Source organism: Dermacentor variabilis, unplaced genomic scaffold (genome assembly GCF_050947875.1).
Source record: "Dermacentor variabilis isolate Ectoservices unplaced genomic scaffold, ASM5094787v1 scaffold_17, whole genome shotgun sequence".
Taxonomy (NCBI): Eukaryota; Metazoa; Arthropoda; class Arachnida; order Ixodida; family Ixodidae; genus Dermacentor; species Dermacentor variabilis.
The window spans coordinates 8,488,082-8,501,458 of record NW_027460335.1 but is presented as its reverse complement, the minus strand read 5'-3'; the positions used below and the strand labels follow the sequence as shown (position 1 = coordinate 8,501,458).

General features: G+C 45.1%; 1 pseudogene; it reads right to left on the bottom strand.

Moving 5' to 3' along the window:
- Positions 1-310: 310 nt before the first annotated feature.
- LOC142568183 (uncharacterized) lies at positions 311-3,893 on the bottom strand (annotated as a pseudogene).
- Positions 3,894-13,377: the final 9,484 nt, after the last annotated feature.

Below are 13,377 nucleotides of genomic sequence, written 5' to 3'. Positions count from 1 at the left end.
GCCACACAGAGGGAGAACATGGTTGCGCCGGCGAGGACTTGTGCACGTGTGCATTTTACAGCCGAAGTTGTAAAGAAGCTGGTCGCAGAGCACACCGGCACGCTGTCGTCGCAACGGCGGCATGTCAAAATTTTACAGGAGGCTCTAAATAAACAATGCACGAGACGCCTAACTAAAGTTTACCAAACGCATGTTTAGATTGCTTCGGCTAGGCCTCAGTCATAACGTAGGCACGTAGATAAGTGCCGACAGACATTGTTTTTTTAAATATCTTAACTGTTTTTAATATTCGATTGGATTGGTGAAAGGTTTATTTGAGCCTGCAGTAAAACGCGCGCCTGCGCGCGCGCTCCGGACGGGGCTGCGTCGTCCTCTCGGCGCTGGCCGTGCGGCCTGGGTCCGCACTCGCCGTTGCCGGCTCGCTCGGTCCCTGCCGGGCCAGCGCCTTGATGACCTGCTGGACAGCTCAGAGTTGTTCTTTTCGATTGTTGCTCCCTGCGGCTGCTTCGAGTCACAGCGGGATCCTCCCAGACTTGGCTTCTTCCTGGTACTTGATGCAATTCCACAGCACAAGTGCCCTCTCCCTTCGGTAGACAGCACTTGTCTGTGGGGTGCGTCTCGGGATACATTCTGTGCATCAGCGACGGGCTTGGGAGTGAGCCCGTCCGCAGCTGTCTGAATAAAACGGCTGGCCCTCAACTCAACCCCGAGGAAGGGGGTGGGAGGGTTCTGCGAGCCAGGCGGGAAGCCTTGGTTATCTCGTTGTATTCGGTCATTCGGTCCTTGGCGCTGAACCACAGAGGCCAGTCGACCGAGGCACAGTCAGCGCGCGCGCCTCGGCGTGTGCCGTCTCGTTGTGGTTGGCGTTGTGGTCCGTCGCCTCGCCCGCGTATGCCGGGTACCACTCGATTCTCACTTGTCGTTTGCTGCCATCGTCGTTCTTTGATGCCTGCAGTATGCGCACCGCTTCCTTCGCTATCCAGCCTTTGGCGTAATTTATCACCGCTTGCCTCGAGTCACACAGCACCATGTGGCAGTTGCGGTCGGCGATGGCCAGGGCGATGGCCACCGCCTCCGCTTGCTCTGCCTTGGTGCATCTCGCGCTGGCGGTCGTGGGAACGGTGCCGGTCGCGTCGATGACGACCCTTGTGAAGCCGTGTAGCTTGGCGTACTCAGCCGCGCCCACATATCGTGCCTGTCCGTTGGCCGCGTGCTGGTCTATCAGCGCCTTGGCTCTCGCCGCTCTCCTCCCTTTGTTATACTCCGGGTGCATGTTCCTCCGTATCGAGTCCACGAGTCCACTCTGATAGTGCGCCTGATCTCATCGACGACGGGAAGCTGCGTCTGCTCCCTGCCTTGGTGTCCAATCCCCAGGTTGTCCAGGATTTTCCGGCCGGCCTTGGTCGTAGATAGCCTTTCAAGTTGAGCGGCGCGTCGGGCCTCCACTATCTCCTCTAGCATGTTGTGCACGCTCAGCTGCAGGAGACGGTTGGTGCTCGTTGTTTAGAACAGCCTCAGTGCCGTCTTGTAGGGTATGCGGATGAGTACATCTATATTGTTTTTCTCGCTCTTCTTCCACTTGCGGTAGGCCGCCACGTACGCTACGTGGCATATGACGAACGAGTGGATGAGTCTGATCAGGCTCTCTTCCCTCATTCCGCTTTTCTTGGTCGTGGCTCGCTTGAGTAGTCTCGTGGCTTTCGCCATGAGCCGGGTCATGATCTCGCCGTTTCTGCCGTGCGTCTCTATGGTCATTCCTAACACTCAGCTACAGCGCGACAGACGCGGACAAAAGGAATAGAAAGGGACACAATACGGTGCTGACTGACAACTGAAGTTTATTGGAAGAAAACAAGCAGTACAACGCATCACATTATCAACACCCAGTCACCCCATGGATACACAGGTACACTACCAAACCAACCTTCATATCACAGAATGCTCATGTTTCGAAGGCGACGCAGATGCCATGGCTGATTAATCAACGCAAAAAAAAAACAAATTGCTAAGGTACGAGGCAACTCAGTGGCTTTACCAAAGTTCTAACAAGGCAAGCTCGCTAGCTTGCAGCGAGACGGATGGCCGGCTGACACATAGTGAACCTTTCTTTCTGTAGTAAGCCTCCATTACTTCGAGAGCTCTTCACAGCGTCTAAACAGCAGAGTAGTGCTTTCAAAAACTGGATGACGCCCACAATCGCAACAATGCATAGAAAGGTGCGAATGTGCAAAAAACCCTTCGAAGAACTATGGTATACCCCTTTTTCGAATGTTCAAGCATCTTCCAGTCTGACCGATATAATATTTTGTAAGCCGTAAGAAAAAGGAATCAGATAAACAACATTTTGTGAGCAAGGTACAAACTGCATGCCATGCTTCACTTTGCAATTTTCCCTGCTCAGACACCCGTGTGAAGAACCCGCTTGTTTATTGCTTCACATATTCCCTTCGGCTTATTTTTGTGCGAAAACCCAATCGTGACCCGGATCTTAGAAGCCACATTTTTCAGCCTGTGCGAGAACGAATGGAGGAAATAATGGCAACTTTGTTCCTCTCTTGCTTCTTCCACCCTGGTTGCGCTTGAAGTTCCATAATTAACTTGTCGCAAGATAAATAAACCACTGAAACTGGTTGACCTGCCTCATTAAGCCTTGTCACCAGATTCCTCACACTTTCAAGGATAATGTGCGGGCAGCTCTTGGTTAGGCAGTCTCTAATTACGTGAGCGACAATGATGTGCTTAATAAGTTTTGAATGGCTAGACCTTTATTCAAGAAGGGAAGTTCTTGGCTAATATCATTAGCACACGTGACATCCTGTAAATGTAAGCCTGATATGAAGAAATTGCTGCACATCTTTTTCTGGAACTTCTAAAGTTGAAACCTTGTTCTTGTTCTCTAAATAGCCTCAGTGCATCGATAACAGCTCTGCGAAAGTAACGTTCGTGCATGAAAATCAAATAATCGCCCACGTATCTGAAAATCATAAGAACAAGCGCACTCAGGTTATGATTAATTTACTGGCCAATGTAACTCAAAAAGATACTACTGAGCACACGCGCAGCACAGGAACTTATGCACATGCCAGCTTTCTGGACAAATATTTCACTTTCCGACCAGACCAAAATTAACTTTAAATAGAAATCAAGAAGCTCCAGAAAATTTGCACACCGAATTTTACACCTTTCACAAAATTCCAGCTAATCCGTTTGATCGTGTATGCAGTACTTAAAGAACTGCAGGCAACGCACATGCGGCAAAGAATAGTATAGATCTTCTATGTCTATACTAAGCCTGCGTGTTTCCCCAGATTATGCTTCGGCAGGAAGTGTACAACACTCAGAGCTGGGAGCAAGGAATGAGTCCTCGATTCTCAACCTGTCAAAGTGTTCCTGCAGAAATTCTGAAATAACACCAAGCCACAAATTATATTCCAACACAATGGTTATGAAATAGATTCCCTAGCTGGTGTGTTTTTACACTGAAGAAGGCGCGTAAAAGGCCTCTTTTTCGGCCTTAATAGCATTTGAGACCATGGTCAAACCAAAATGATTCAACTTCACTACAGCTCAAGTTTTATGTTAGCTGGATTTGCAAAATTTTGATCAGAATTTATGCCACTTGCAGGAAAGCCCTTCTCTTAGAAAAGTGCCATCCAACATGACAACAAAATGCCCTTCTTTGTTCTCAAGAAACCTCCCAGTTTCTGCCCCATATGTTAGCACAGGTAGAATTCAGTGATTGTACACATATATATATATATAGTTTTTATTTACCATCTAGGGAACAAGAGAAGCCTGACATCACTGACCAATTTCTTTGACTACAGTAAAGGAATTCATTTTTTTATCTTGTTACTGCACACGTCCCACACCTCCATGCAGGTTCCCAACATGTTGATCTAAACAGCTTTTCTGTCTCCACGTACACACACCTTGATGGTATGTGTTGAAAGCATTTTCAACCTCTGTTTGCTTTTCTGGCTTGGAATAAAACGAAATTTTGCCTCTAAACCACTTGCTTTTCAACCATTCTGTTTGGTTCATTTTTCTAACTTCTGCAGCATTCGCATCTTCCTTAATTAACTCACCCCATTTTCTTTCCTGCTTGCCACAAATACGTTCTCAAGTCATGCTAATTTGGCAGGCCTTCTGTTAGCAATAGGTGTTGTGCTTCAAGACTATCAGTCCAATACTGCACGAAGAAAACTATCTTGAATTTTTGGGTGTCCCCTTGTATGAAAGCAAACTGAACATCAATAAATTATTAAAGTTATTGTTCAGCTTGATATTATGTTATTGCCGCATTGTTGTTATTGAGAGTGTATTTCAATGGGTATTGTTTTCTTTCTTTTGACACGAGTTTATAAGACTCACAGATATCTGTACCAACAATATCTGACATAGTATCTTAATTTTGTGCGACATGCACTAAATTTTTTCACACAAAAGTTGCATGTTTTGTCTCTCAGACCATTCTGCTCAGTGTCAGGAGGTCAAGAAAACGATAGGGGATGGCTGGCCAAGATCTATGGTGTCTGACGCGTGTTATGCATCTGGCCAGCTCTCATGGTAGCAAGAACACGTCAGACATTCTGTGACCTTTCATATTATTGTACCCAGAGTTATCAGCATAATATTATCCTTCATGCTATAAAGAAAACCTCCAGCATATATTCCATATGCTTAGCATTTTTGTTGCTTGCCCACAAAATATAACATCCTTTCAACCACGCTCACTCGCTATCCTGTCGGATGCATAAGATGAAGAACACGGCTTTCCCTCAGTTTATTAGCAACAAGAAAGCCACTCTGGAAGCAGTTATATACATACGCAGCAACAAATCTAAATACAAGGAAGAAACTCTTACAATAAAGAAACGACACACCCAACATGTATTGCATATTACTCAAGTATGCACATCCAACCTGAGTTAAAGAGGTAGACGGTTGACTCTCGCACACCCGTGCATGCATCTAGATATGTTAAGGCTCAGCTGCTCTTTGTATATCACAATCATCCGCATGTAGTCATCCCCACCGCATGAACAACAATGGCTGGACAGGTGGTTCACTTTTCGAGGAGTTACCACGTTCTATAAGGAGGATGCATTATCTAGGGCTGCGGCACTGCACAAGCAGTAATGGAGCTGTGACCTGGCTGCAGACAAAGTTCTTGCTTTGACAGCTGCCAAGTTCTTGAAGTTCGCTTCACCTTTGACAGCAGTTGTAAGCTAAAAACAGATATGCACGGACAGTGGAAAGTTTGCGTCTACTTCTTTTACTGTCCCTTTTAGCAAGCTTCAAGGACAAGCCAGTGCCTCTCCTGATAAACGAGAAGACAGGAGGTTAACTAAGGGGCCCGATTTTTATTAGTCATATCATAAGAAGCCAACAGGCACTGACGCCAAGGACAGCATAGGGGAAATTAGTTGTGCTTAATAAATGCAATAAAGAAGCGATAAATTAATGAAAATGAAAGTGTTCACAAACAAATACGACGTCTTCTAGTTTACAGTTTTGCACGTGCTGCCGCCACTGCTTCAACTTTGGAGCTTAAGTAAAACGTAACTTTGTTTTCTTACTGTATTTTGTACTAGAATTTTCTTCTATTTAGTTGCACTGGAAGAACTGATGGTGTCTGAGCTTGCAGTAACGAGCAATACTTGGGCTCAACCCTGGACCACCTGGTTTCTTTATGGCTTGCAGCATGTTTATAGTTGGTAGTGTGGTCTTGTGCAGCCCCTATTCCATTTTTAAGTTCTGTTGCTCTTGCTTGTTGAATTTTCTGTTGTGAATGGGGCACGTGTGCTCTCAGCTTGGCCGCACTTTTTTCTTTATGGTTGATAGGTTTAAATTCATTCTGAACACTTTTCGCTGGGGATGCTGCTTAGTTTTGTGCATCAATCACGAAAAAAATGTTTCCCCCTTCGCGGGACTTGCTGTTCCAGATAATGCGCGAGTAAGTGAGCTGTTGCAAATTTTTTAACACTCTATGTTATGTTTACCTCTACTGTTTCTTGTCTTGCATGTTCATACTGTTTCCCTCTTCATCTCGGATTTTATAGTGGCTAGCGAATCACAACTTGCTTGAGCACCTGCTCGCCACAGTCCAAAGAAACATGTTGAGTAATGCGAATGTAAACAATGAAGAATATTTAGGAATGTGGTCCAGCCGATGATAGTTCTACTCAGGCTCAATTTTGCTGTAATGTTTACTTGCCTTGAAGACCAAGAAATTTTCTTAGATATATTGCAGCTGGATTGCTAAGCAGTGATTTTCCCTTCATTAATTACTTCTCTCCATCTTGTGGCTTTCCGCAGAACTATTCCGTCAAACTCTTACCTTTGCTTCGATTTGTTGACAAATTCGACTTCGCTCTGCCATCTGCTAGCCACCTGGTTAGCTCAGATGGTAGAGCGGCTGGCCCGGAAAAGCGGTAGTCCCGGGTTCAAGTCCTAGACCAGGACGAATTTTTCAACTGCGAGGCTTTATTTTTTTTCTCCGAGGTATCCGTATGGTTTTCCTAGATATAGCAGTTGCTAAGAATGGGTGGATGTCTGATTTTCCGTTTATTAGTGCTTTTTTAGTATTACTTCTTTTGATGGTGCTATTTGAGGAACTATATTTGCGCAAATGTTCCTTGCATTTTGTATGAAAACACAATGTACTATCATTAGCAACATGAGCAGGAGCACTGGAGCACATGCCAGATAGCCTCAAACCCTGCCATGGGCAATATACAGCGGCCGCCGTCAGAAACAAAGTAGAAAGGAGGACGCTGTTCTGATAACTCTTGGCACTCCCACCATGCATCTCTTTATACAAACTGTGGAAGTTTACATCGCCATCGCACATTGATAAAGCTGTTTGATATTGCAGTTACTGACAATTTTGTGCACCGAAGCGTGGCCAATAGCAGCACTGTTTTGACGCGTAAACATTGAAGAGCTACGTAGCTGGGAAATATTCCTGTCTGTTTGAAACAGGTGACACAATGCGCTGCATAACATGTGCATGAAGTCCTGTGATGGTATATAAGAAAATACCTTAAGCTAAACGCAGGACTGGGCTTCTAATAGCTGCGCCCTGAAAGAAAAAGAAAACAACGCCATGACAGAAAAAATATTACTCGCCGTAAGTCACTGCGTACATAACCATCTTATCGGCTGTCGGCGCCCAGTGAAACACCGTAAGCTGCCGTTTTCGACAAACGCAGGCATGGTGGGAGTGCCAACAGTTAGCGGGAGAGCCCTCTTTCCCCTCCGTTTTCGACAGCGCCATCTGCATATCGCTATAACTTGGTTTCGAGGCTATTTGCAACGAGTTCGCGTGTTTCCTCTAATATTGCCCACGATATTATGTTCATTGCAGGAACCTGCACCATGTTGAAGATGTAAGATGCATGCAAATGTGACCGGTGTAGGTTTACAGGCCCATGCCACTCAAGCATGCACCAAGTTTCCATTGTATGAATCTTCCTTCACCTTGCTACACTTCACAGGGTTTGTTTGGTTCATCCCTTGATCTGTACAATGGAGTGCAGTTTTGAGCCTTACCCTGATCCTCTTAACAAAATTGTTTTATTGCATTAGCAAATATATCTGTGTGCACTGGCGTAGCAACAGGGGGGGGGGGGGGGGCCAAGGGGCCGTGGGCCCCGGGTGCACGGGGCCAGTAGAGGGGGGGAGGGTGTCATATACGTCTGAAGACACCCGAAAATTGTCGATATCCCCGCCTTCCTCGACTACACCTGGGGGGGGGGGGGTGACAGAAGAGCTGAGAGCCCCGGGTGCCAGACGACCTAGCTACGCCACTGTCTGTGTGACTATGTGACAAATTTTTCCTCTATAATCTTTTTTTTCCTATCTTTATCAGTGTAATTGTGAACCACTTATGACTGTTCAAACAGTTTCTGTTCACATAGTCGGTGAAGAAGAGTGTTGAGACTCACTATAGGACTTCCTCTTGGGCAAGTTGGTGAAGTCTGCTAACATTGTTTTTGTGTCCAGAAAGGATATTTACGGGCGAGGGATACATACACATGATAATGCAAACTACCAACTCATTTCATGATTCATAGGATGGAACATAGTGTGCAAATTTTGTGCACGTGCAAAATGCACATGTTGTGACAGTGCTAGTTTGTCTAGTAATGCTCAAGTCGGCCTTAACCAAGTGCACCTCTGGGGAATATAAGGTCATTGAAGTGTTAGTAGCATGTGCAGGATCTTCCTGATGAAATGCGCCTTCATGAGCTCATGTGCTGTTTTGTTGCCAGTTCTGCCCAGGATCATAATGTGCGAAAGTGCGGCTCACATGAGCAGGCCTTGAAATGTGCGCTGCAACATCCAGTTTGAATTGTTTGAATGCTCCTTCAGATAGACATTTGAGCATAGGCCCGTTTGGCCTACATTGAACTTGCCACAACTGAGAGGTATCTCTAGACTACCCCACAGCACAATCCATAAAATGGTTGGCATGATTTTTCATACACCCTTGCCTCGTGGCACGAAAACACAATTGGGCTATTGACGGGCTTGTAAAAAAAGCAACTGGGACACCATAGCTAAATGGCACGTTCTTCAAGCTGTGGCTAAATTTGTGCACATATGGCAAGCTCAGGTCTAGTGGTGTCAGTTCCTGTCATGTCTGGTTGTCAAGTCCTTGTCAGGCTGCTCTTCAGATTTCACAGAATGAAATTGGCCATGGCACACATGACCTATAGGCCAACCAACTTTTAAGAGTCTGTCTATCTGATCTGTCTCATTTCACTATCAGTGGTAAGTAATTGACTGCTGTTACTGTAGCACCCACTTATATAAAGTCCAAGGTGATCCCTTTTTGGTCCCAAAATATGGATGCTGTCACCTTAGCTGCAGAAATTTGGATGTGGAATTCCTTAGGTTGAGGGGAACAAATCTCTTCACTTTTCATAGTATGAGATTGTATAAAAATAACCATATGACAATTCATTTAAGAGTAGCCTACAGAAAGAAAACAAAAGGCCTTGCTTCACAATGGCATATAAGCTCCCGACATGGCCCAGGTGTTGCGTCGCAGCAAGAACTATCAGCGCCTCGTGCAGCAAGTTGAATTAACTCTGGCATAGAGAGACCAGTATGCCAACGCTGTGCTAGCATAGAAACTGCATAAGTGCTTTTGTTTAAAGCAACAGATATGTCACGAATTTCGCTTTGTTACTTAAGGCAACAGCAAAATTATTCACTTTTACATGTACAACAAATGTTTTACACTGCTGGACATGTTTTCGGCGTGAAATAACGGGTCCTTTTTTTGCTGGAGTACCGATATTCGAAGTGATCGAAACACATCAAGTGTTTTTTCGGGCATCGTCATGCCTTATGTGAGGTTATGCTTTGACATAGCAATTCAATAGAGTCAGCGAGCATGACTCAGCTCGGTATCCATGTAGCTCGCTCTTTCGTGGCTCAGCATTGACACTCTAGTGAGCCCTCAATTTTCGCTTACGTGCTCAAATTGGCCACTTCTCGAGCTACTGCACAGAGGTGATGGAGTGTGCTCATTTTATTCGCGTCACTGAAATGTTCATGCACTGTGCTGGATCCGATACTGCACCCACACTTTGAAGCAAAATGCACAGCTAGGGTTCAGGGGCATGTTAAAGTAGACATATTAATCAGGACTTTTTTAATAAGGCTGCGCCTCACGGTGAACTTCCGGTGTACTGTTATTACGCATTGCAGCGCTATCGCAAGTGTGACGAATGACACTACCCAAACCTAACTGAAGTATGTGAATGGAATTAATGTCTCGAATTACTAATCAGAGTGAATGGATCCGGTCAGCCAGACACCGCTTTATGGGCATAGCACCTCCCAGATGCATACCTTCACCAGATGCTGAAGCAACAGGAGCCTGCCCTGGCTGTCAGTGCGAGAGCAGAGAGACGATGAAACCTATAAAGCATCGGCGGGGGAACTGAGTGAGGCATCAGATCACCCAGGGCAACAATTTAAAGAAGACATGTATTTTATGTTAATATCAATTTATTAAACAATTTTCTCCCCCTAGCATGGTGAAGAGGACATTTTAACCAAGCCCCAATATGGACAGGCAGAAGCACGACACAAATGTCCAGTGGTGCCACCAGGAATGTCAACATACGAGCACTGAAAACACAGTCACCGGTGATTTGAGGACTGAAGACATAACAAGAACCACGATGTGGAACTGAAGGCGTGAGTGCGGACACCCGTCTTTCAAAAGAGATCCATTCTCTCACTGAACGCACCAATCCCATGCTGCGCCCCGATCAGTTTCAAAGCCATGAACTGTGCTGTCTTACAGGGTGCCTATTCCCTAAGCGTCACATAGTTGCACTTCTGCTGCAACAGATGTCGCGGTGCTCGCCAGCAAGCTGCACTGTCAGAAGCATATACTAGATTGAGAAGTTGCAATATGTTTGCATTTCTCGTCAGCAATTGGGGCACAGTTAGCTAGAAGTTTGGTGCATTAGTGGGTATTTACCGCAAGCACCTTTATGACAGATCAAGCGTCTCTGCTATACATTTAGCTGAAAACCAATTTTTTATGGCCGATTCTGAACAGTATCCACAATTGCCCAGCAGGCCACTTCCTTATGCCTCCTTGGACATTCTTCTCTTCCAAGCTGAAGTAGCTAGCCGGTATCAAGCTGAGCCATCTTTCTTTTGACCAGAGGACCAAAAGAAACAATGAACTTGGAGAAAGCATAGGGCAAAATAATTGTTGAGTTTATTTGGAATTTATAAATAATATGGAAACGGGAAATGAAAGTGGATGAATAGACAACTTGCTATAGATGGGAGCTGAATCTACACCTTCAATAGACATGCGGCACATTACTAATTCAGCTACTGTGGCACTCACCCTCCCATTTACTTTAAGTATTTGTGGGGGTTTGTAGAATAGCAGCCCTGGGAGTCAGCCAGTATTATTCACAGCCACGGCAGCAAGCGTAAATCATTCTTTTACCTGCAGCCATAGCGCAATACATGAGCAGACAACTGCTCGAGGGCCCAGACTTCGGTTGCCTTGATGCCTTAAGATGGCATACAATCGTTTATTGGCCATTTGCCCAATTAGGGGCACGTGGCATGCTTATGCGGTTTCATCAAATGAACAGGCATGTAAAAGCCAACTTCACTCAATTTGTTGTGCATGTTGTGACTGAATCTGTACTTTGAAAGTAGAATAATAGCAGCTCGACTAGGCTCGCCAATCAGACGTAAAAAGAACAGACATCACTAGACCCAAATTTGAGCCACATGCGCACCGAAATGGCCACAAAGTGAAGAGTTTGGATGCTAATTATGGCGTCCAACACAGTCACTGATGACTTCACAATCCACGCTTCTCTTGTGTATGCTTGTCCAGTACACATGTAGAACCCAACTATTGGCAAGTTGTAAGCTCACGCTGAATGACCATAGTAGAAATCATGCCGTCGGTGTCACACCAACATGGTCACTGCCGTCTTGTTGCTGTCGTTACACACATAGTTGTTCATTTTAAACAAACATGGTCAGCCTTCACATTGATCGTATCGATGCTCGGTAGCCAGTTACCAGCAAAATGTTTCCCATAACATTGATTCCCAAATGCATGGGAGATGCTTCACTTTGATTTCCAACCTGTGTAATTGTTTAACCCTTCTGCTTAAATGCAAATTCCTAAGGCCTCATGTTAAATTATGCAAATGTGATAATGACTTGCAGGCTAATGCAATATTTTGTGACTTGTGATGAAAGCATTGTTAGTAGAGGCACATGTGCAAAAAAAAATAAGCATGTGCAGTGCTTGAACATCTCTGAACTGCATGAGTTATTAAAATATCCCTATCACACAAGAAAGTGCAGAAACCTTTTGCTAAGTCATCAGTAGGTCATCTACATCAGTAAAGGACAAAGTAGTCATTTGTTAGGTAAATGTTCATGTCTTCCTCGTCTGTTGTACAGCTGTATAAAAGAGCCCCCATGGTGTGTACTTGGTGAAACACCGATGCCAAACTTGGAGCAAGAAGCAAAGAAGCTTGATCCACATTGAGTGACTGTAATGTAACTGCATTGTTAGGATTACCAACATTCAGGACTGGCTCTCATTACAAACCACATTGAAACTCTTGCAAGAAACCCTCACTAAAAGACAAAGCACACACTTTCTGATGAGCTTACCCTTTGCATTTTCATTCTTTAAAGCTTCGTCCATATTTTTGCTTATAGGTTTTAACTTCAGAAACATTATCTACACCGAGTTTTATCCACTCACGGTCAAAATCCATTTACAAAAGAACTAAAATTTGAGCTAGTTGGTGCCGACTAGGCCAAATTTTAGTTTTTTAGTGTTGTATGTCATCTTGCATACTAAAAAGATTTTGCGCCAAAACAACACACACAAGAAAGACATCGACACCACGGGCGCTACTTCAACTGTTTAATGAGGGTGAAAGCACTCGACATATATAGGCCAGCAAAACACCGCTTTCGCGTACAAGGCAACACGGAGTAAAAAGTCTTACCATAGTAGGCGCGATAGAAACTTCAGCTCAGCCTCGTAAAGGAAAACTGATGTGTCACTAACACAGTTCGGACCCGCTTTCTTGATGTAGAAGGCTTCCAATGTTTCACACGATGTTTGATGCCTGCATCTACCCAGAATCCACGCATCGCAGAACCGTGGAAAACAATCGGTGCAAGCCCTGCAGTGATCCACAAGTTGCTCACCTTCATTATTTTTTTACATTTTGCATGCTCCTTAAGCCGGTCATTCACAGAACGCCCTGTCCGTCCAATGTAGGATTTCCCGCAGCACAGAGGAATTTCATATAAGACGTTTGTGGCACACTTTACGAAATGCTGGCCATGCTTCTTCTGACAGCCAAGCATTTGACTTTCGCAAGTTATGCAACGGCTTAGCTGGGCAAGCTTTTCGGGAGTGGAGAACACCACCAGTACATTATACCGGTTAGACACTTTTTTCAGGCTGTGCGTGACTTCACGGATGTAGGGGACCACTATAGGCCACTCTTTTCCCTTCGACTCTTCCCTGCTTACCGCAGCCTTCAACTTTTTCAAAAGCGTTGCTGCGACAGGGACCAAGACTGACTCAGGGAAGCCAGCTGCAATGAGCCTGCCCAATTGATTGTCAAAACTGGCTTGCATCTCATGCACACACGACTTCCAGAGCGATGACTCCAGGCAGAGGTTGGCGATGCCTCTTTTCATTACCTTTGAGTCAGCCGAATTGTACGGCAGGAGCCCTTTTTGCGCACGAGGGGAGTAAGCCCAACAAATGTGCCCATCTGAAAACTTTAACTGTAAATCTAAAAACTGAAGCATACCATTATCCGGTAGCTC